The sequence below is a fragment of the Populus trichocarpa genome, chromosome 5, assembly GCF_000002775.5.
Source record: "Populus trichocarpa isolate Nisqually-1 chromosome 5, P.trichocarpa_v4.1, whole genome shotgun sequence".
Lineage (NCBI taxonomy): Eukaryota > Viridiplantae > Streptophyta > Magnoliopsida > Malpighiales > Salicaceae > Populus > Populus trichocarpa.
Genome location: NC_037289.2, coordinates 7,935,668 through 7,956,886, shown reverse-complemented (window position 1 = coordinate 7,956,886; position 21,219 = coordinate 7,935,668). Strand labels below are relative to the sequence as shown.

The 21,219-nt window shown below is 29.4% G+C and overlaps 1 long non-coding RNA gene across 1 annotated transcript; it reads right to left on the bottom strand.

Annotated features, from left to right (window-relative positions):
- Window positions 1–18,812: 18,812 nt before the first annotated feature.
- Window positions 18,813–20,699, bottom strand: LOC112327465 (uncharacterized). The gene is made up of 2 exons (XR_002981682.2): window positions 19,971–20,699; window positions 18,813–18,966 (listed from the first exon to the last, which is right to left on the bottom strand). It is a non-coding gene; the product is annotated as an uncharacterized LOC112327465 (long non-coding RNA).
- Window positions 20,700–21,219: the final 520 nt, after the last annotated feature.

Here is a 21,219-nt window from a genome sequence, read left to right as displayed (position 1 = left end):
AAGCTTATAGGTTATTGTTCACGTAACCCTAATTTTATTACATTTTGTTTAACATTGATATAACATCATGTAATTTTGTATTGTACACCATGAAAGGTTACAAAATGCCATCTATTATAGCTCATCGTGGCGGTTTGTCATACGTTGAAAGAGGTTGCTACTGTGATTATATGGCATACTTGGACATATTAATCGTATGCAAGCAAGTCTTTGACGTAGACTTGTATGGCCTTTTAAACCAGGGATGATAAAGGGAATGAATTTCTTTATGATGCATCAATGTTACACATGTTTAATTTAGATAAATATGAAAAAAATATTCATCTTTATGTTGATGATGATCCCATTATTGGTCTTCTAATATTAAAAAAAAAATACAAAGGTGTTATTTAGGTAAACTAAATTATAATAGGCCATCTAGAATAAAATGCTTTTAGGATATTGATAAAAGCAGTATAATGGTACTATATTTTGATAAAGAAGATTTCTATAATAATAATAATGATGATGAAGTTGATATTGACAGTGTTGGCATTGTAAGGGTAAATGTTGGCAGTATTAGTAATGAAAAGTTAAATGTTTGTTGTGTTGAAAGTGAAAGAAGTGAAATGATTAATGCTGGCAGTGTTGGAAATAAAAGGGTTAATGTTGGCACTTTGGGTGTAAATAAGAAGGGTAGTAATGAATATAAGGAAGACGAGAAATATGATCAAAAGGAAGAAGATGATTACATTCTTTCTAATGAGGAAAGGTTTAATTTTTTTTAACAAAGCTGAAGATGAGTGGATTGACAACTAAGAAGGTGATGTTTTTTTTTTGGTAAAACTTTGGATGATGCCTTATACTTTGAGAATAAATGGAAGATAAGTAGTATGAAGATGATGTTGATATTGAAGATAGTGTAAAATCTGACAATAGTAATGAGGGTGATGAAGATGAAAATGAAAGGGTGAGAAAGAAACAAAGGAAAAAAAAAATGTTGATTGAACATCTGGTTTTAGATGCAAGACATTTAAGATGGTAGTTGATGGATTAATTAAATTTGAAGAATGTTAGATTTTCACTAATATCAATACTTCAGGGATGTTTTAAGAAAATATAAAGTGAAGCATGAATATCACGTGAAAAAAATATATTAATCAAGAAGAAAAAATTGGAGACACATATATTGGTGTTGGTTATCTATGGAGGATATATGTTTCTCTTGTTCTTGGTAGTAAGACTTTTATGGTAAAAAAGAAGTTATCAATAATAAGTCTTGACCCATTCATTTCAAATAAAACATTGGATACAATTTTGGATGACAAGTTTGGGATTATACCATACCTAATATGAATGCGAAGAGCTCGGACTAAGGCGAAATGGTTTACTGAAGGAAATCACAAGAAGTCTTTTAAGATACTTCCTAGGTATATGTAGTTGTTGAAATAGTATAATCCAGGTTATGATGTGTATTTAGAGTTTGAACTTAATTTTAATTTGAATGTTTATTTACCATGAAGTTTTTAACAAGTTTATGTTTGTTTAAAAGCTATAAAAGAGGGCTTAATTAATAGATGTAGACCATTCATTGATATTAATGGATGTTATCTTAAAGGTTTATATAAAGATATTTTATTGTCGACAACGGGGTTGGATGCCATTAATAGATTATTTACCACTATATATGTTATGGTTGAGGCTAACAACAACACCATATGACGATAGTTCTTGTATGTTTTATATGGATCCATCAAGATAAGAGTATATCAGAGGGCATCATGTCTGATAAACAAAACATTATATTATCCTTTATATTTTGTTATATACAACTCTTGCATTTGTTTTCATGTTTTTCCTCTAATTATTAATATTTTCTTTTGCTTTTGTATAGTATACCATAAATTTTTGCTAAAATATTCCTAAAGATAACACACAGGTACTGTGCAAGACATATTTATATCATTCTAAAGAATATAGGATTTCATGATTTGGAGTTGAATATTGAGTTTTAGAGTGCCTCAAAAGCTTATATGAATCTTCATTATAACATTTATTTGAAGGACAATAAAGATGTCAACAATGCAACCTTAAATTAGTTAAATAACATCCATATTGATACTTGGGCAAGGTATTTGTTTGATAATACAGTCAAGGTTAAAAATATAGTTAACAATTTGGATGAGTCATTAAACATTTAGGTCGGGAAACATAGGAGTATGCCAATTGTTATGATAGATTTGCTTAAGTTAGGAAGTTGTTGGATAAGTCTATTAAAATGTGTGTGTGTGTGTGTGGAAGGGGGGAATAATTCCATCAAGTTATAATGGATATCAAGTTTTTGAGGTCCAGAGTAGAGTTTATAGTGATTTGGAGAAAAGATAATGCTTATGTGCTAAATGGTTAAAGAATAACATTCAATGCAAACATATGATTCCTTGTGTGTATCACAAAAGAATTGAGTTAGAAGATTTATGTCATGCGATTACACTGTTGAAACATTTTAAAAGATATAAAATGAGGTTGTACACCCATTACTAGAAGCTAATTTAGATTCTAAAGAATGAGATATTATTCTACCTCCAAACCTTAAAAGGATTGTGATTAGATGTGAAAGAATAGATAAAGGGAACAAAGAGAAGATAAACATCATACTATAAAAAAAGGTTCTCACATTTAGGTGCAACATCTACAAGTAATATGGCCACAATTATATGACATGCCAAAGAGAAAGTGCTATAAGAGGATTTATTGGTGTTTTTAGGGGTATTAGTGATGTTGGTAATAGTTCCAGTGGTGTTGACAAAGGTTTTAAAGGTAAGAAAAGTTGGCAGATATTATATAGAAATGGTAGAGGTGGTGGGAGATCTGCCGATCCATCTATATTTTTACCCTCAACACAAACATATGTAAGTCTCTTAAATATATATGATGTTCATTTATTTTAGTGATTACTCTATTATTAATCAATGTTTTTTTTTGAAATTATAAACTAGTGTTGGTACTTTTTACTTTCAACACCTAGTCCAAAATAACTGCATCAATTGATAGATATAGAAGAACCATTATATAGATTTTCTTTTAACTGTTTGAAACTAGTAAGAGCATAAATATTATGGATCGTTGTTGTTGTTATAATATGTCAAAATTATGAAATTTACTTTATTTTAATGTGCATGCTTTTGTTATATTTGATATTAATGTTTTATGCATTTTGTTTACTAGGGAATATATTTATTTCATTTCATTTGTTCATGTTGAACAATATTGTAGTTAGAAACATTAACATTACATATGCTAAATTAGCTGTCTACAACAATTTTACACTTGCAAAGCTAGCCTTCATATTTCGATTCTTGATTGAAACTCTACATAATTCATCTTTCATTTTCTTCACTTCATTTAGTATTCAATTGATATCATTAACACCTCATCCATTTCCTGTAGTTAATTCAGTTTTATTAATGGATTTGCATCAATCAATGAATATATTGTCATATAACTTGTCATCACATATTTAAAATAACTTGTTTTTACTTGCTTCTATTTTTTATATCATTAGCACCTCATCCCTTTCCTGTAGTTAATTCAGTTTTATTAATAGGTTTGCATCAATCAATAAATGTATTGTCACATGACCTGTCATCACATATTTAAAATACCTTGTTTTTACTTGCTTCTGTTTTTGATATCAAGACAATTACTCTTTTCCCCATATCTTACTTTATATGATTGAACTTTAGTCCATCCAAGATATTGCAAAATTTTAAGTTATTAGCATTTGATGATTGTAATGACATATTGATAATACGTGTTATTGTTGTTGTTGGCAATAAATGTACTATAAATTTCGAGTTGTTGGTAGTATGTGTTTTGGGTTGTTGTTGGTTGTATCTATGTTGATTTGATATGTGTGTTTGTTAGAGATATTGATTGTGCTTGCCTATGTTTTGGATGATATGTTGGCTATAAATGTTGGCTATGTTTGCTAGATTTTGAAAAGTGGTGTTTGTAAGAAATTAGGATTTGTCTTTGCTGGAAAATGTTGGCCGTATATGCTTGAATTTTGAGCAGTGTGTTTGCTAGATTTGTGATAATGTTTTTGCTGGAAAATTTGTTGAGTTTTATGCTCAAATGGCATGTTTGTGTTGATAATGTAGCTGCAATTTGTTTTTGCTCAAAATAATGAAGAATTGTTGAGAAAATAGTGTAAGAAAAAATAAAAAACTTGATGTTTATATGGCTAGAAATGGTGAGAGAAGAGGGAGATATTTTGTTAAAAATACGGAAATGATGACATTTTTGTAATTATAAAACATTAACAAAATCTGATTTTCAAAAAATTACCAATGATAACTTTAATGATATTTTTTCATTTTAATACAAAAGAGGCTATTTAGTTATTAAATAAAATATAATGACAATTTTATAAATAAATCAATATTTTTTGTATTTTTTTTGACACGCTAGCATAAGGATGTAAAATGTTATGAATATATAAACTTCATGATATAATGTATAATTTAAAAAAAAAAAAACAGAGGTAAAGCGAAAAAATAATCAAATTATAATCCTTATTAAAACCATCATTTTGTGTTTTTAAAAATTATAGTTCTATTTAAAAAATAATTTACCACGAGATAAATTGCATTGGTTTTTATTAAAAACAACATGCCCTCTTACTTTAAAAGTAAAAAAAAATCTAAAAGAAATATTATGTGTTTTTGTTTAAGTAAAATAGAATTTAACCAAACATTACTTTTAGATTAAAAGGAGATAAATATACTATAGTTTTAAAAATAAATCTTATAAAAATGAGTAAAAATAGTCTTACTTTAAAGGCAAAGCAATAACCAAACAAACATTTTGTAGTCCAAAATTAGTAGTAATTAGGAAATTAAAGGGTTAATGATTAATAGTTAACAGAGCAGGAAAAATGATTTTGAGAATTATTTTGCACCACTACCTAAATAAAGATCTAATTGCCACCATAAAAAGAGTTTAAGTGCTTACTAAGCCATCTTTCATAGGGCCAACAAACTAGAGTACTCCATCCCTTGAAAGCATATATCTAACCCGTAACTTGTTGCACAAATACAAAGATGGATATGAGGATAAATTTAAAAACAAAAGGGGCTACTAAAGGTGGAAAATATGATTCCAACCCAAACTCGTTTGAAAATAAAGGATCATGTGTTTAGTGACCTCGGTGCCAAGCTAGTGGCACGCTTTAGCACCAACATACCTGCCAAGAAAATCTCTATGGAGCTATTTGGCATTACCCAACAAAAAGGCGAGTCTACCCCAGACATATTAAAAAAGGTTCAATGGGGAAATGTTTAAGGTGGAAGAATTGCTTGAGCCAGTAGTCTTAGAGGCTTTGATAATAGGGGTAAATGAACGTACCTTCTAGAGAAAACTTTATGCCTTACCAGACAAAAGCTTGCTCAAGGTGAAGCAAGTCATGGAAAATCATATACAGGTGGAAGAGGTTAATTTGCTATGACATGAGCCTCCTTGTTTTTAGAAGGACAACCAGCATAAGGGATCTTCTAAGAGGATTTATAACTCCTTTGAATTAAAACAAGATCACTCATTTATAGTTATAAAGGCAGTCAAAGCAAACACCTTGACACCAACTTCAATAGATGTTTCTCCTAAGAACATTTCATGCCTATCACTCATATCACTTTAGAATGAATAATTCTCAATAAGAATATAAGTTTATTTTTGAAATAAAAATAATGTATCCCTAACATGCATTTTCTATCTACAGATCTTCAGTGGTGGGCTCCTAACCACTCTCATTGAAAAGAATTGACTTGGTCTCCATAGAGCAATATCCCTACAATCTCCAAGGGGTAGGTATGAAATCTCTCTATTGCAATGACATATTTTTCAGGTAATTCCTAAGGGCCTCTCACTAATTCACCAAGCGTTGATCTTGGATTTCCCATTCCCTAATGCAGTCTCAGACTGACACATTCTCCAGGTGATGCTAAAGGGTCTTTCACCAATTCATCAGGGATTGATCTTGGATCCCCATTCTCAAGAGTGCAACTCCAAAATTAAAAAAAAATTATAATGGTTTCTGTATTGGGAACAACACTACATTCTCAAACAATCGAGTGTTTCAATTTTTAACATTCAATTGTTTGTGAAGGTTGTGTTGTCATAGCAACCAACCTTCAGATATTTTTTTTTATTTTAAAAACAAAAAAAATGTTGAAAATAGACTTGTCGAATTGAAACTTGATTTGGATAGAATTTAAAACTAAACCAACCAAAGAGTTGACCTCAATAGACTGATCAAAATTCAATTTACTTGATCAACCTAGTTTAACTCGATTCAAATTGATAGGTGAACTGTGGGATATATACAAAAAGAAAAATCAAAACATCGCTTTAATCTTTTATGAAAACAACTCAACAGGCTCATGTCATTAGTTCATTGTGTTAACCCATTTATAGTTTCTTAAGGAACCAAATAGAGTTTTAGAAAAATTAAAGGCCAAAAAAGAAAATCACACATACTTTGCAATGCTTGTTCATAAAAATAACTGACACTAGAGGACATTGAGAAGTACATCGACAACTTGTTGTCTAACCAGAGTTGTAAAGAAAAGAAATTAGACCGAGAAGCTTACTTAGAGATTTTAATGGGGATGAGGAACTTAAAGATGGCAAGTTGGGCTCACACACTAACGATAAACTGAGAAAGATAATGCTTTGGTAATAAGAAAAACTTTATTATAGAAGTATAATAAGTGGTAAGGATAATGAAAAAAGCATTGGTTAGTGTGTTCTTTTGCTTGGTGTAAGAAAAACAAAGACCCAATCTAGTTGAAAAGTTTGAAAAATAACATTTCAATTTTTTTTCAAATCAGGTATTGAGTTACCGAATCTATTTTCAATATTATTTAGTTTTTAAAATATAAAAGAATTGTGAAGGTTGTTATGTTGGAAATAACACAACCTCACAATTGTTTCTTTTTAATTTTTAAGGTGTTTTAGGTGGAAACATCATAACCTTAAAAAATATATAAATTATGTTGTTTGGAACAATGAAACTATATGTTTAAAAAATATGGGTTGGTTTATTAGAAGTAATGTAATTTAATTGTTTGTATTGTTATTATAACAAGGCAATTTAATAAATTGCATTGTTTCCATCGGCACAATCCATGAACTTATGCTATTTTTTAAAATGTTTTTTGAAACTAGCTAATTTGATAATAATAAAAAAAAGGTTAATCAATCCTTAAAAAAAACTCAAATTTTGAGATAGTTTTTTATATGTCTAATCATTGATTTTTAGTAGTTTGAACTGTAATCAAAAGAGATTAATTACCCGTTTAGAATTGAAGTTAAACTTTTTTTTTGTCAAAGTTAGAATGTTTTTTCGCTTCAAATTAATTTCTTTTAGTGTTTTTGGATAGTTTGAATGTGCTGATGTCATAAATGAATTTTAAAAATAAAAAAATATTATTCATTATATTTTCAATTAAAAAACACTTTAAAAAACAACATTTACCACACTTTCAACAAACTCCCAAGTAAACGAGAGAGGGAGAGGTGCTACTTAACAAAGTTGAACTGTGTTAGATTTGACTCTTTGATTTATACAAATATTTTATACATATTTGAGAGAGAATACGAGAATTATGGGTACGATCCTACAGGACTTATAATGTACCATTTATTTTAAAGTGGAAAGGAAGAAGAAGAAGAAGAAGAAGAAGCTAGATTTGTCGCCTCAAAATATTACATCAATGTCACTTCTGCCGAAATATTCCCTCTTCCCTCTCTCTCATTTATCAGATATCTATTAGATTTCAACACTTATTTTGTTAAATTTCATTTATCCGTGCAGAAATTGGAATGAAAAACTATAAATTTTTAAGCTTTTTTTAATTATAATTATAATTTGAAATACAACATATTGAGAGAAAAATAAGCTTCTTAAGTTGTGGTATTTTTCTTTACTTTGTTTGTTGTTCACTGCTTTTGGATATTCTATCTCATGAGTTTTTTCACCAATTTTTATCAATAGCTACATGAGTTTTTTTCCCAAAATAACATAGCCAGAAAAAAAATAATTCAAACTATAATAGTTGAAAAAATAATTCATAAAATATCCCTATTAGTTGTAAAGGATTGAATGCACAACTTGAGACGCATAGGTCTCACCTGCACATCTCATATGGTAAAACAATTTCTTTTTTTTTCCTAGCCCATTTCTTTATTTGATTCCTTAATTTTTATATTTATTTAACTTTAGTTCATTATTATGATTATTTTTTGAGTTTCTTGTGAGTCACAAACCCCACCTAAAAGCGGCAGCATGCTTAACTGCTGGTGTGCGTAACACATACATCAACAATAAGAATTTCACCCTTTGCGTGTAACACATGTATCAACCTCCATATCCCTATGAACTGTGCTCGTTTGGGAAATTTTCTTCAAATGCAAAAAACCCTAAAAGTATGAACCGAACCTTTTAATGCGAACCCTAGCAGAATGTTTATTGAATTTGCAAACCTATGATCTATCTAATTCAGGCTTGAGATTGATAATTGAGCTTAACACAATGGACAATCTATCCAAAGGGACCAAGACTATACTAACCATCCTCATACAACATCTTCACCTGAAGATAAGCACAAGAATTATAAAATCACAACAAAGATTGGTCAATTCTTTGAAGAGTGTAGTTCAATTAAGAACTAAGCAAGAAAAATCCTTATTATCTATGTGGCATTTAATGTGTATTCCAATCTGAAAATTAAGTTTTACAAAATAGTATTTATACTCTTGAAAATAAACCCCAAAGATAACTTAATGGGCTCACTTGATCCAATTTGAAACTAGACCCAAAATAAACCAAAAACTAACTAAATAACTTGAAAATGATAAAATAAATATTCTGAAATTTGTATCCTATGGTTCTGCAACTAATAACTAAAAATAATACATGAGAAATAATTGTTTGGATGTAAAATCCCTCAATTCTGCCACTTCTCTTTAAGAAATAAACTAGAAAATTTTCTTGTCCTAATACTCCTAGTTTGCTGCCACCTTAATGTCCATGGTGGAGTAGAATTCTCCTTCCAATTAAGTATCATTGATAGATTAGACTCTCATTTACCAAATATCTCATGATTTACTTGATGGATTAGGAAACACAAAATATTTGACATAATAAGCCCAATGATGCTGAAATTTTTCTTTAGGTCGTGGTCTATAGTCCTCAAGCTCATCTTGAACATGAATCAAATTTATTAAGGCTTGTTTTTTTTGGGTTGTTGCTTTTTTTTTAGTCAAACTCAGCTCATGTGCCTTGCAAAAGCCCATTAAAGGCTTCCTTGAACTTCTTTACCCTAGCCCTTGCGATTGAGCCTATTGGAACTACTAATGGATCATTTGTTATAGGCTTACCATTTTTTTCCTTTCATAATAAAAGACAACAATATATAAAAGGAAGAACCAGACTTGCAGTAAATGAAAATTTGTATATAATTAAATTTATTTACTCCATTAATTATAATTACATTACAAATTACAATTAACAAAAAAACTAAATTCATTATAGATCCCTTAATAAAACATCGTTTACCATAACAATATTTTAAGTATTTTTATTCCTTTAAGCATTTTTTTAATTTTAGTCACCAATTTGTTTTTTAATTTTGTCTTTACACCCAACATTATTTCGAATTTGGGTATGAGAAGTTGTTTTGATTAGCTTGCTATGAGGATCTTGAGGTATTGAAAAATCTTTCTGATATTTGATTGATGTCCAATTTTGAAAAATAAAAATCGGTTTTGTTTCTTGGAAAAAATTGGAAATGAAGGGACCCAATTTGACATTATGCCTAAAATAAAGGGTTTTTTTCTTTCAAAACATGAGTTTTTGACATTTTTTTGCATTTAGAATTGTTTTGTTTTTCATTGGAGTCCCTTGGTTTTTGTGATTTTTGTTATTATCCTACACTTTATTGTGTTTATTTTTCAATTTCTAGTTTGAAAGAAGAGAGGGAGAATCGTCGAAAAATGGTGAAGGAGAGAGAGTTTACGATTGGCTAAATTCTAGCAATGAAACAAGTCATCATTTAAAAATTAACCACAAAAAAAACCAGGCGAACAACCTTAGCCTTGCAAGTCCAAATACATGGCCTTTTCATTTTTAGGGCTGGGTGTCTTGGCCCAGGTGCTGGCCTTTTTTTACCTTATGTACTTTTTTTTATTTTTTTTAATTCTATTTTATTGCTTTATTTAGAATGTCTATTTTTAGTGTCATGTAATTAAATGAAATATAGATTCTAAAAGAATATATTAAACCCAAGTAATTTCATTATTTAGGTCACAAGTTTCGTTAGTTAACTAGGCTAACCCATTTCGATTCAAAACATGGTCGCCTCAATTTTTTTTTTTTAAATAAGGAAAACAACATCATCTTGAAACGTTATTTTTTCTCATTCAAACCATGTCTTAATTTTTTTAATTCAAATTCATTTAAATAAATTAATTAAGGATATATTTGGGATACTATTTAATAAAGTCTAATTCAATTTTTAATAGGATTATAAAATATCTTTCTAATATTATCAAGTGCTTTTTCTATACAAGTTTATGATATTTTTATTTTTTTATTAAATTTAATCCAATTCCTTTGCTTTAGGTCTCTATTTTGGTTATCATATAATTAGATCAAATCCTTAATTCCAAAGAACAAAGTTATTAAACCTAACGGGTCTATGGCCCATGTGGCGGGTTTATGGGGCTAGCTTAGGTTGATAAAAGCATTGTCTTCTCATAAAAATATAAGAAGAATTTAAACAATAGTAGGTTGGATTTTTTAGTCCAATCAGGTTTTAAACAAAATTATTTTTTCTAAAATGATATTGACCTATAATGAAATAAAAAAATATCAAATAGCATGACATGACATGAGATCATGTTTGTTTGTTTTTTTAGCTTCTCAATTTAGTCATAGTTATCATTAATGACTTTTTTTTTTTTATCATTTGTTGGTGCATAAAATTATCAATTGGTTTTATTAATCTCATGCGTCAAGTTTTTAATTTGAAATTAAAAATTTTCTTAGTTGAAAAAGATTAACAACACACATATTTTTTTATCATTAACTTTTGATTAGGTCTGTAATGGAGCATAGACATCGGGGCTAGTAAAGAAACTAAAAGATGTAATCCTTTTATTGTGGATTTCATATTAATTCTCTAACAAGTAACTATTCATAAGCACTATTGCATTGCTTAATTTTCTCTTTTATCGCTCAAGATTGTTTTTTTTTTGTTGTAGATTCTTTCAATTTAGTTCTCAAAAGTTCTTGTTTTTTTCATGAGTTTTTTTGTTTTCTCTATATTTAATGTTTGCGCTTGCCTGAGGTGTCATAAATTGTTTTAGAGATTTAATAACATGTTGATTATGCATAGAGAAAGTTTTAATTATAGTAAAAGAAAAAATTAAAAGCATATAGACTAAATTTGACATTGTCAATAATTGGGAGGCCTTTTCTTGTGTTTAGTGTTATAAAAGGAGCGTAAATCTACACTTTAGTCCCTTAGTTTTTGTTTTTTATTTTATTTTGGTCCCTTCTATTTCTAGATTTTTTTTTCAATCCCATTTTTTTTTTGTTTTGCATTTTAGTCTCTTAGTTGTAGAAGAGAGAGAGAAAGAGTTACCAAAAATCTTCGAAGAGAGAGCTTTCAGAAGGTTCGATTTTGGTCATCAATAACTTGGGTTTTGAAATCTATGGATTCTTCGAGAGAGAGGAACTTGGTGGAGGTGGTTTTCACCTTTAGTGATGTAAAAAAAGAAGAAGATGGAAGCTTGGTAATTTTTTTTATTTAATTTGATTTTAAATTTTTAGGCTGATCAGATCATGTTTTTTTTAGTTAGAAATGGGGTTATAAAGTTTTATGATATATATTGACCTTGATTTTGTAGTCAATGGTGACACCTCTAATAATAAAAAAAATAAAAAGCCAAGAAAAAAAAAACAGTGAAATCTAGGTGTGTGGGACTTGGTTTCTTGTGGGTTCGGCACACATATCCATCCCATGTTTGCCCGACTCTTTATTTTTTTATCATGTTTTTTTAATATTTTTAATTGAATTCTTTTAAAATGATTTAATTTAAATAAAATTTAAATAATTATCAAATTATCCCATTATTCTTATATTATATTAGTGACTTTCATGGTAATATAAATAATTTCTTTTTGAATAGTATATATAAATCTAATATGCTTAATTTTATATGTGCGGATGCAATATCTATTTTGTAAAATTTCTTATTGCATATTTTTTTTATGTAATTCTTCTCAACATTATTATTATTTTATTTTTTAATATATTATTATCAAAATTATCAATTTTTTATTTTTTTTATTAAAACTTGCTTTTGAGATTATAATAAGTTTTTATTGAGGAAATAAGCTTCTAATAAAAAAAATATTTTGTCAGAAAAACTAAGAGTATATAAATAAGTGAAATATTTTTTTTTATTAAAGAGATACCTCTCTTATACTTATTTCAAATCATTAGGATTTTTTTATATTTATTTTAAATGTTTATAGATTTTATGCAATAAACAACATAGCTAAAGGAAGATATATATTTTTTGTTAGGAAAAATATATTCATAAAATAAAAGAGAATTTATACTAACAACTATGATTCTTTTTTAAAAAAATTAAATGGTTACAATTGTGATGAAAATTTATTTTTATTACCATATAATTAAATTAAAAAAAGATTTGAAGAGAGCCACAAATTACGATATCAAATATCATTATATACATTTATCTTTCATCTTCTAGATTTAATCATTAATTAGCATTAATAACCTTTTTTTCTAATTTATTAATCCATATGATTTTTATTTTATTTCATTAAATATATACATTAACCTTTCAATTCTCAATGCAAAAAATGTATTTATGATACCAATACATTCTTCTCTTACTTTAAAAAATAACTTTGAATCCCACTCACATAAGAATGACAATCTTTTACTTGATTTAATGACATATGGTTCCCCTATTTATCATAAATATTCCAAAATTAATTAAAAAAACATCATTTTAACTCTATGAGCCATTAAATTAAATTAAAGAAATAATAAAACGTATAGTGTTTTCACTGTACATGCACTGTACCGTGCAAGTGAAAACACTGTAGTTAGAAATTGTGCTAACTTCTTTTCCATCTATTTGTTTTTAGTTATTATTTTTTTATTTTGTCCTTTGCATTGATTAGGATTGGACTAGGTAATTTATTTTGATATATCTTCTATCGGGTTTTGGTGTTGTAAGAAAAATCATGATATTTGTTTCATGCTTTATTTTATAAAAAAAACAAAATTTGATTTAGTTATTTGTCAAAAATTAAAAATAACACATCAAAATATAAAAGGGAGTGGAAAATGAAGGATTTCTTTGGCGTAACATTGTTCAATCAATGTTTTTTTTTTTTTAAAAAAAGGCTTGATATTTGTTTTTATTTTTTTTTATTTTGATCCCTTTAATTTGATAATTATATGTTTTGGTTAGAAACTTCATTTTCTTCACGTTTAGATCCAAGGATTCAAGGAAGGAGATAGTGAATCATTGATAAATGAGATATGAGAGAGAAAATCATTTGTTATATATATTCATTCTAGTTACAAAAAAAAATACATTCTTGATATCAATAAGTTTAATTTGATATGAGGAGTTTTATTAATGTGTTTTTTACTCTTCATCTTGTTGGAGAAAGTATATAAGGGTTGAGAAATAAAATTTTTATTCAGTTTGATTTTGTATTTTGAACCGTTTTAGGGGTATTTTGGATTGAAAGATTGATTTATTGAGGTTCTAAGAGTTTATTTAGGTGTTTTTAAATAAAAATGAGTTGGAAATAAGTTTTTAAATCAAAACATTTACCCCAACTTCCCAACAACCTCTTCAATGGCTGAAATATGCATTATAGATAACATGATGTATATGGTGTTTATATATATATATATATATATATATATATATATATATATATATATATAAAGAATGACAAATTGTTCTCCTTTTAACATTAAAAAGACTTAACGTACCTTCTTTATATATAAGACGGGCACCTAGACTAACATGCTTCTATTTTGGTCTTTTTAAAGATCTTTTTCATGGATTTTTAACTTGAGAATTAAAATTGGATTGGTTAAGAATTAATTTAAAAAACTGTTGGACTATTAATTTCTTTACTAAGATCATAACTTTTTTTTTTATTATTATTATCATAATGTAAATATGTATTAAGATTAAAGTAACCATGCTGGAAACTAGCAAGTACATGTATATGTAGAGAAATGAAGAGAAGGCAGAAAAGGAAATAGACTCCTATGAAATCAAACTGGATATAGTCAAACCATTTAATTGTGTTCGCTGATCAGGAAAGCAAAAGAAGCGACATATACACATAACAAAAGGTGGGATGGGAACAAACTCTCAATAAAAAATGACCCAAGCAAGTTCGAGAGAATAATTCTTATTATTTTATTGGTAAGTGATACTTTTGTACAATTCTTCACCATGTTTTTCCTTTTTTTAAAAAAAAAACTTACTTCATTGCTAGATTTTTTTTATATTGTTTGATTAATTATCATTTGATTTTTTTTGTTTATTTTTTTAAAAGATAATAGTATTACTTTTATAATATTAGCCTACGCTCATTTTTTTGCAACTCTTCTTGCTTATTTTTTTTCATTAAACTTTATTTCGTGGCTATTATTATATAGTTAAATAAAAAAATATTTTAAAAAACACTAAGTTCTTAATTCCACTCGGGCATATGAACTGGACTGCAAGTTTAATAAGTTTATTCAAATTAACCCGAGTCGATTTAAAATATTATTATCTTAGTATATAATAAAAAAGGGTTAGATCGATGCCATCTTAACTTTTTTCCCTACATATTAAACCATTTTTTTTGTTAATTAAATCACATTAAAATTATCACTCGATTCAATTTAAAATTCTAGCCAAGTAAGGGTCCAGTCCAGGTTGGGAGGTCTCTGTTTTAGCCCGCCAAGCATATAGTTTACTCTTATATTTTTTATCCGACTACGGCCGAGTTTTTTTTATAACTTACTCGTGTTTTTTTTTTTTTTTAAATGAAAAACTTAAGTATTCAATTGCTGACATCTGTTTCTGTTCAATTTACTGCATGCATACGTTCTCAATAAGGCTCTACTAATATATATGTATAGGGTGTAGCCCGGTAGGAAAACCTAATCTTGCCGATGGCTTACAAGAACCGACGGGTCTAAGGAGAAACCAGAGTATTAACCTTCAAGTCATCAAGGTGAGCTAGCCAAGGACTGAAGCCATGGGGAAGTTGATGAAAAGAGAGAATCAGAGCGACCCCAGAGTCTAGTCTTTAAGTAGACAGCTGTCAGCTCTGCATTACACTGTTCAAGGAGTTAGACCATCTTTTACAGTAAAGTCCATTATCTACATGCCCCACCACTCCATTTGCTGTTTTTTCACCTGCTGTATGCACAACATCAAACCTTCCCATGAGTTCTTTTCCGCCTAGACCTGTTCCCTAGCTGGGGAATAATCCGCACGAATCTCAAATAACCATGTACAGTTACTTGCCCCTTTCAATCAAACCCTGGATAATTAAGTACCTTCCACTCTTTCTTGGTAGATTTGTGTGTTTTTTAAGTGATCAGCTTTTGGATGTTTCATCCCAGTTTGTATCTCTAAGAAATGGTGTGTGTGTGTGTGTGTGTGTGTTGTAGAAAAAGAAAGAAGGCTAAAAAGAAATCGGAGGAGATAAGTCTTGCAAAGAACCAAGGATGGCACTTTTAATGAGATGCCATCGTAGAGAGGACACTTCCTCTATTAAGGGTAATATCCATTATTCAATATGATAAAGACCCGTCAGGCATCTCTATATTTGAGCTTTTCCAGAGGGAGAGAAATGATGTTTATCAGGTTCTGATCGTTTTTCAATCTCTTTGGCGATGCCTGTCCGTTTCAAGGCTATGATCCATCGGGTATGAACAATAAAGCTATGATAACCGTCGGTTAGCACGTGTAGCAAGTGCTTTAGAGGACAAAGGATAGTGTAATTGGTGGGTCCTATCGTATAGTGAAGGGCAAGCTAGGCAAAGGACTGGCACAGCAGCAACGAGTCCTCTTAAAAGTTAAAAGAAACTATGCATTTTCCATTTCTACCAGCTCTTTTCATGTGCTTTGCCCACTTCAGTTGAACTAACCAAATCCACGCAAAATGTTTCAATTCTACTATGTAGCAGTGCAATGGTTTTTGCCGTACGACGGTGACCCTACCACCCTGCTTCACGCTAAGCTCAAATCTTAATATAAGAATGGAGGTTTCAATTCTTATTCGCATGTATGATGTATGGCATTGCATGTTCATGCAATGCATTTGCTTATGTTGTCGGCATGGTGAAACTATGAATATACTTTCTTATTAGTGACAATTTAAACTACAATTAAAATATACTTAGTAAATATATCCTCCGATCTATGCATGTCCTACAGCCGCATAACAAATGCATCAATGGAAACGAGAGAAAACTACTAATAATCCTATCTCCACAATGCGAATCCGATATGGGCATACCAAAAACATCACCCATATTATATGGATGGCCCCTACGAAGAAGAACCATCACCTTGAGCATATGAATGCCTTCCATGTGATGCCGAAGCACCACCTCAAGTATACGATATCCTATGTAATCGTACTTATAAGACATAAATCATTGTCTATTAGTATAATATAATAATAACAAATAACATCCAATACGTAAACTTATAATAACGAGAAATTAATCTATGCTATTTTGTTGGACAAGATTTCCTATTATGGCCTTCATGATTGCATGCCATACATCTTGTTACTCAACCGAGTGTGCTTTTTTTGAATTAAATCGAGTTTTCTAGATGGGTTTGGTTTTACTCAAAGATCAGAATGAAATAATCATTCTAGTCCAACTATTTCATTCTAGTCCAACTCGTCAAGTAAAGGGTACGGTGGAATGAGATCTCCTATATATATAGTTTTATAGCTCTAAACATAATAAAAACTATTAATAAAATGAATAAAATCAATATGATTTTCATCATAACATGCAAAAATGTGTGAATATGGTCAATGAACTATATTCCATTTACTATATATACCTACACATTCATTCAATTTGATTGTCCATTGAATATCTTATTTCACGCCATGTTATGGATGGGCTTACTTGCAAAACTCTATATTAGATGTTGCATAACACTGCAGTATAATCTCTCAATCTATCCCTATTTGTTCTTAGTTCAAACTATACAGCTAGAAGCCATATTATCCCATATATAATGAAATCAAATGCATGTCTTATCCATTTGACAAAATAAGCATTACTCTCGTAAAAGGTCAAATGGACTAAATTGGAAATTGGCATTGCATGTGCACATTTCAAGATGTGATTAAAAGCTTTTGACATATTGATTATTGTATTGTCATATTAATTACCTCCATTATAAGATAATGTCAATTTTTTTTTCGGTTCACGCTCAAACTATTCTTTATATATTGGGTCTAGCTTGCATATATTTGCAAAGCACACATCAAATTTAAACCTTGAAGCTTCATAATATATCTTTATCAAACATTATTTGCAAACAAGTCTTTGAATTTGCCATTGAAGTTGCTTATAAAGTGTAAAGCACAATACCAATGATATTCTAAAGGCTCATGCCATATATTTTTTTTCCATTTTATTCTTAAAACTTGCATGTCTGTTTGATATTATACATATATTGATATGGTCACCAATAATGTATCACTACAAGCAAAGTAAAGCTATCTCCAGTTGTAATTATTTTCCTCTTTAACCAGAGGAAATGCCAAAGAGAATGTCTTATTATTTGCATTAAAATCAATTATAATCAACAACTTCTCATCAAACATCTCATATACATGTGTGCCGTCAATACTAATAAGTGACCTACAAGACTTGAACCCTTCAATCACAAGTCCAAATGACAAAAAAAAAAACCTCTCCAAAAAATAATTATTTCATTATCAAGATTTTAATTATGATCCCTCACAATAACAATGCAGGGATTTTATTCTTTGATTGCCAATAATAATTTAGGGAATATTTCAAATGACTTCTCATATGAATTGAAAAGTTACTCAAACACCTTTTATTTTGCTTCATATGCCTTATCATAGAAAGTTTTATACTTGTAATGCAATTTTATTTCATCTAGAATACTCGTCATTGTCATGGAAATATTAGCATTCACAAGTGTTGAAACAACATTAGTAATAAATTTTGCATCTTTGATCTTTTATGGCACCTTCCATGTAAGTACCATAACATTTTAGTGCTTGAATATATTGTAATTGCATAAAGGTTGTTGTTGAACAATGAACTTGATATTAAATTGAATGTGCAAATATTACCATTGAACTGCATTCACTAAATCATTTTTAATTCTGAAAGTTTATATGACCACCAAATCAATACCACCAACTAAATGTTTATGACTAAGCGCCTAATTATTGCAAACTATAGCATCAACTCCAATATCATCCCCAATTTCAGGAACACGAGGTCTTATGATCTCGTTATCACCACTATCACCTAGCTAAATTGAACCCATCATATCATTATCTTTATCTTTATTATTATTGTGCTTGAAGGAGTTGTACCTAGCTTATGGATTCTCAAACAAACTTTGATCACCCCTTTACAGCATATCATGCATCAATGACAAGTTTAATCCACTACTTGTTGTCCTAGATGAACCAACAAATTATTATGCTTTTCTTTTTATTCGAGTAAATGTGGAGACGAAGACAAGAGTTAGATCATGCTACATAATAAAAAAGGAGATGATTTGTTTAGATCAACTACCAACATATAACTTCATCATGTTCAATCCACTTCATCATGTCACCTGAAATCAGTACAAGATAATATTAAAACTCCCCAACATGACACCTCTAAATAATTTAAACTTCAACATTATTATAATTCCACCCAATTTTTTGATATATAAATTGTTTAATATTCACTAGAGACATTCCTATAATAGCATTCAACATATTGTTTTCACCATTGAAAGTAATATTGTTGTCCAATTAAAGAACAATAAGACCACCATAATGACATAACATAAACATATTATAAGACATTATATAAAGCAAGAAAACCTATTTTTATCAATTAGACATAATTTAAATAAAATTATATAAAATCAATTACAATCGCACCAATTTGTAGCTAATTTATCACAATTAAAACAATGTATAAATTACAACAATTAGTTCTAAAATTCAACACAAATCTTAATGGATGTAATTTCAAAAATAATTTATGATATTTTCATGCTCAATTGCATGAAATCAATCATAATTGCATCAATTCATAGTTAATTTATCACAATTAAAACAAGATACCAAATTACATCACTTAATTCTAAAATTCAACGCAAAGCTTAATGGATCTAATTTCAAAATAATTGATGTTATTTTCATGCTCAATTGCATGAAATCAATCATAATTGTTTCAATTTGTAGCTAATTTATCATAATTAAAACAAGATACCTGATTACAACAATTAATCCCAAAATTCAACACAAAGCCTAATCAATCTAATTTCTATCTAATTAATGTTATTTTCATGCTCGCTTGCATGAAATCAACTTAATTGGATCAATTCATAGCTAATTTATCACAATTGAAACAAAATCACCAATTACAACAATTAAACCCTAATTGATCTAATTTCTACCTTATTGATGTCAATCATGCCTAATTGTATCAATTAAATTCTAATTTATCAATTCAACAAACCCTAATACATCAAACCCAACCATAAACAATAATAAAATGAAAAACCCAAACAATAATGAATTAACTATGAAACCCATAAAATTAAAAGTGATATAGGATATTTACCTTGATTTATCAACTAGAGAGTGGTGGCATTATAGTGGTTGTGAATGGGGAGTGGTGGCAACATTGGGGCAATGGTTTTCAATTAAAAAAACGACCGAAGAAAAGCTTGAAGACGAAGAAATCTTTTGGGTGTGATAAAGCTACAAATGATCAATTCATAATGGATTTTGGGCTTGAGACACATCAAATGGTGGAATAGAGGGTGCGGGCATCGAGGCCGGGGGGGGGGGGGGTGCATGTTTTTACAGTTCAGAAATATAACATTTTAATTTTTATCAATTGACTATAAAACTCATAAAATTAAGAGTAATATAGGATGTTCATCTTGATTTATCAACCAAGAAATGGTGGTAGTGTAGTGGTCATAATCGAGGATTGGTGGCAATGGTTTTTGGTTAAAAACGATTGAAGAGATGCTTGAAGATGAAGAGAAGAAGTTTTTTTGTTTTGTGTGATAAGGTTGTAAATGGTCACTTCACAATGGTTTTTGGTCTAGAGACAACTACAGAAGGCGAAAAAGAGAGTGTGAGCAATGGCCGGTCTAGAGGGAGAAGAAGATATCGTGTACAACCTATATTATTTCACCAAAACTTTTTAAAATAAGTCATTTTGCCAAAAAAAAAATTATGAACAGTGCTACTTTTCAAAAAAAAATCGAAGGAAAGTGCAAGGATGAACCCAGAAAGCTAGCTCTAAGGTTATGAAATATAGAAATGCAGATTGGAGAGTTCGAAACATGATGGCAACTAGTCCCTGAATTTCCAAAAGATCCCGTGGTTTTCTAATCAAAGGGGAGACGCTGGAATCCTACTAGCTGATCTCTGGAGTTGAAGCCAGAATTTAAGGAAGCCATAACTCACCATCGTCTATTTTCCCCGGTGGCCAAGAATTACGCCATGGTTCCATTCCACGCTAACGAATCATAATAAGATTTTCCCAATTGCAACAAACATGGTCACCCAAATAAGCGGCAGAAGACTTCTAAAACAGTATTCCAAATGATTTGTGAAGTAGCATTTCAGCAAAGAAATAACACTGCCACAAACATAACCTACGAGTACTCTAAACTGCTAATTCTCGAAATATTGAAGACTCTCTCGTAACATTCATAAAAACTGAATTCATTGACGTTCAACGAGGTCAATTCTTTTGACAACAAATCATGTTAACTCCATCAAAATCATACCAAATCTCCATAGGACAAATATCATGGGTGTGCTGAACAAAATACCAAGACAATTAGGTATAC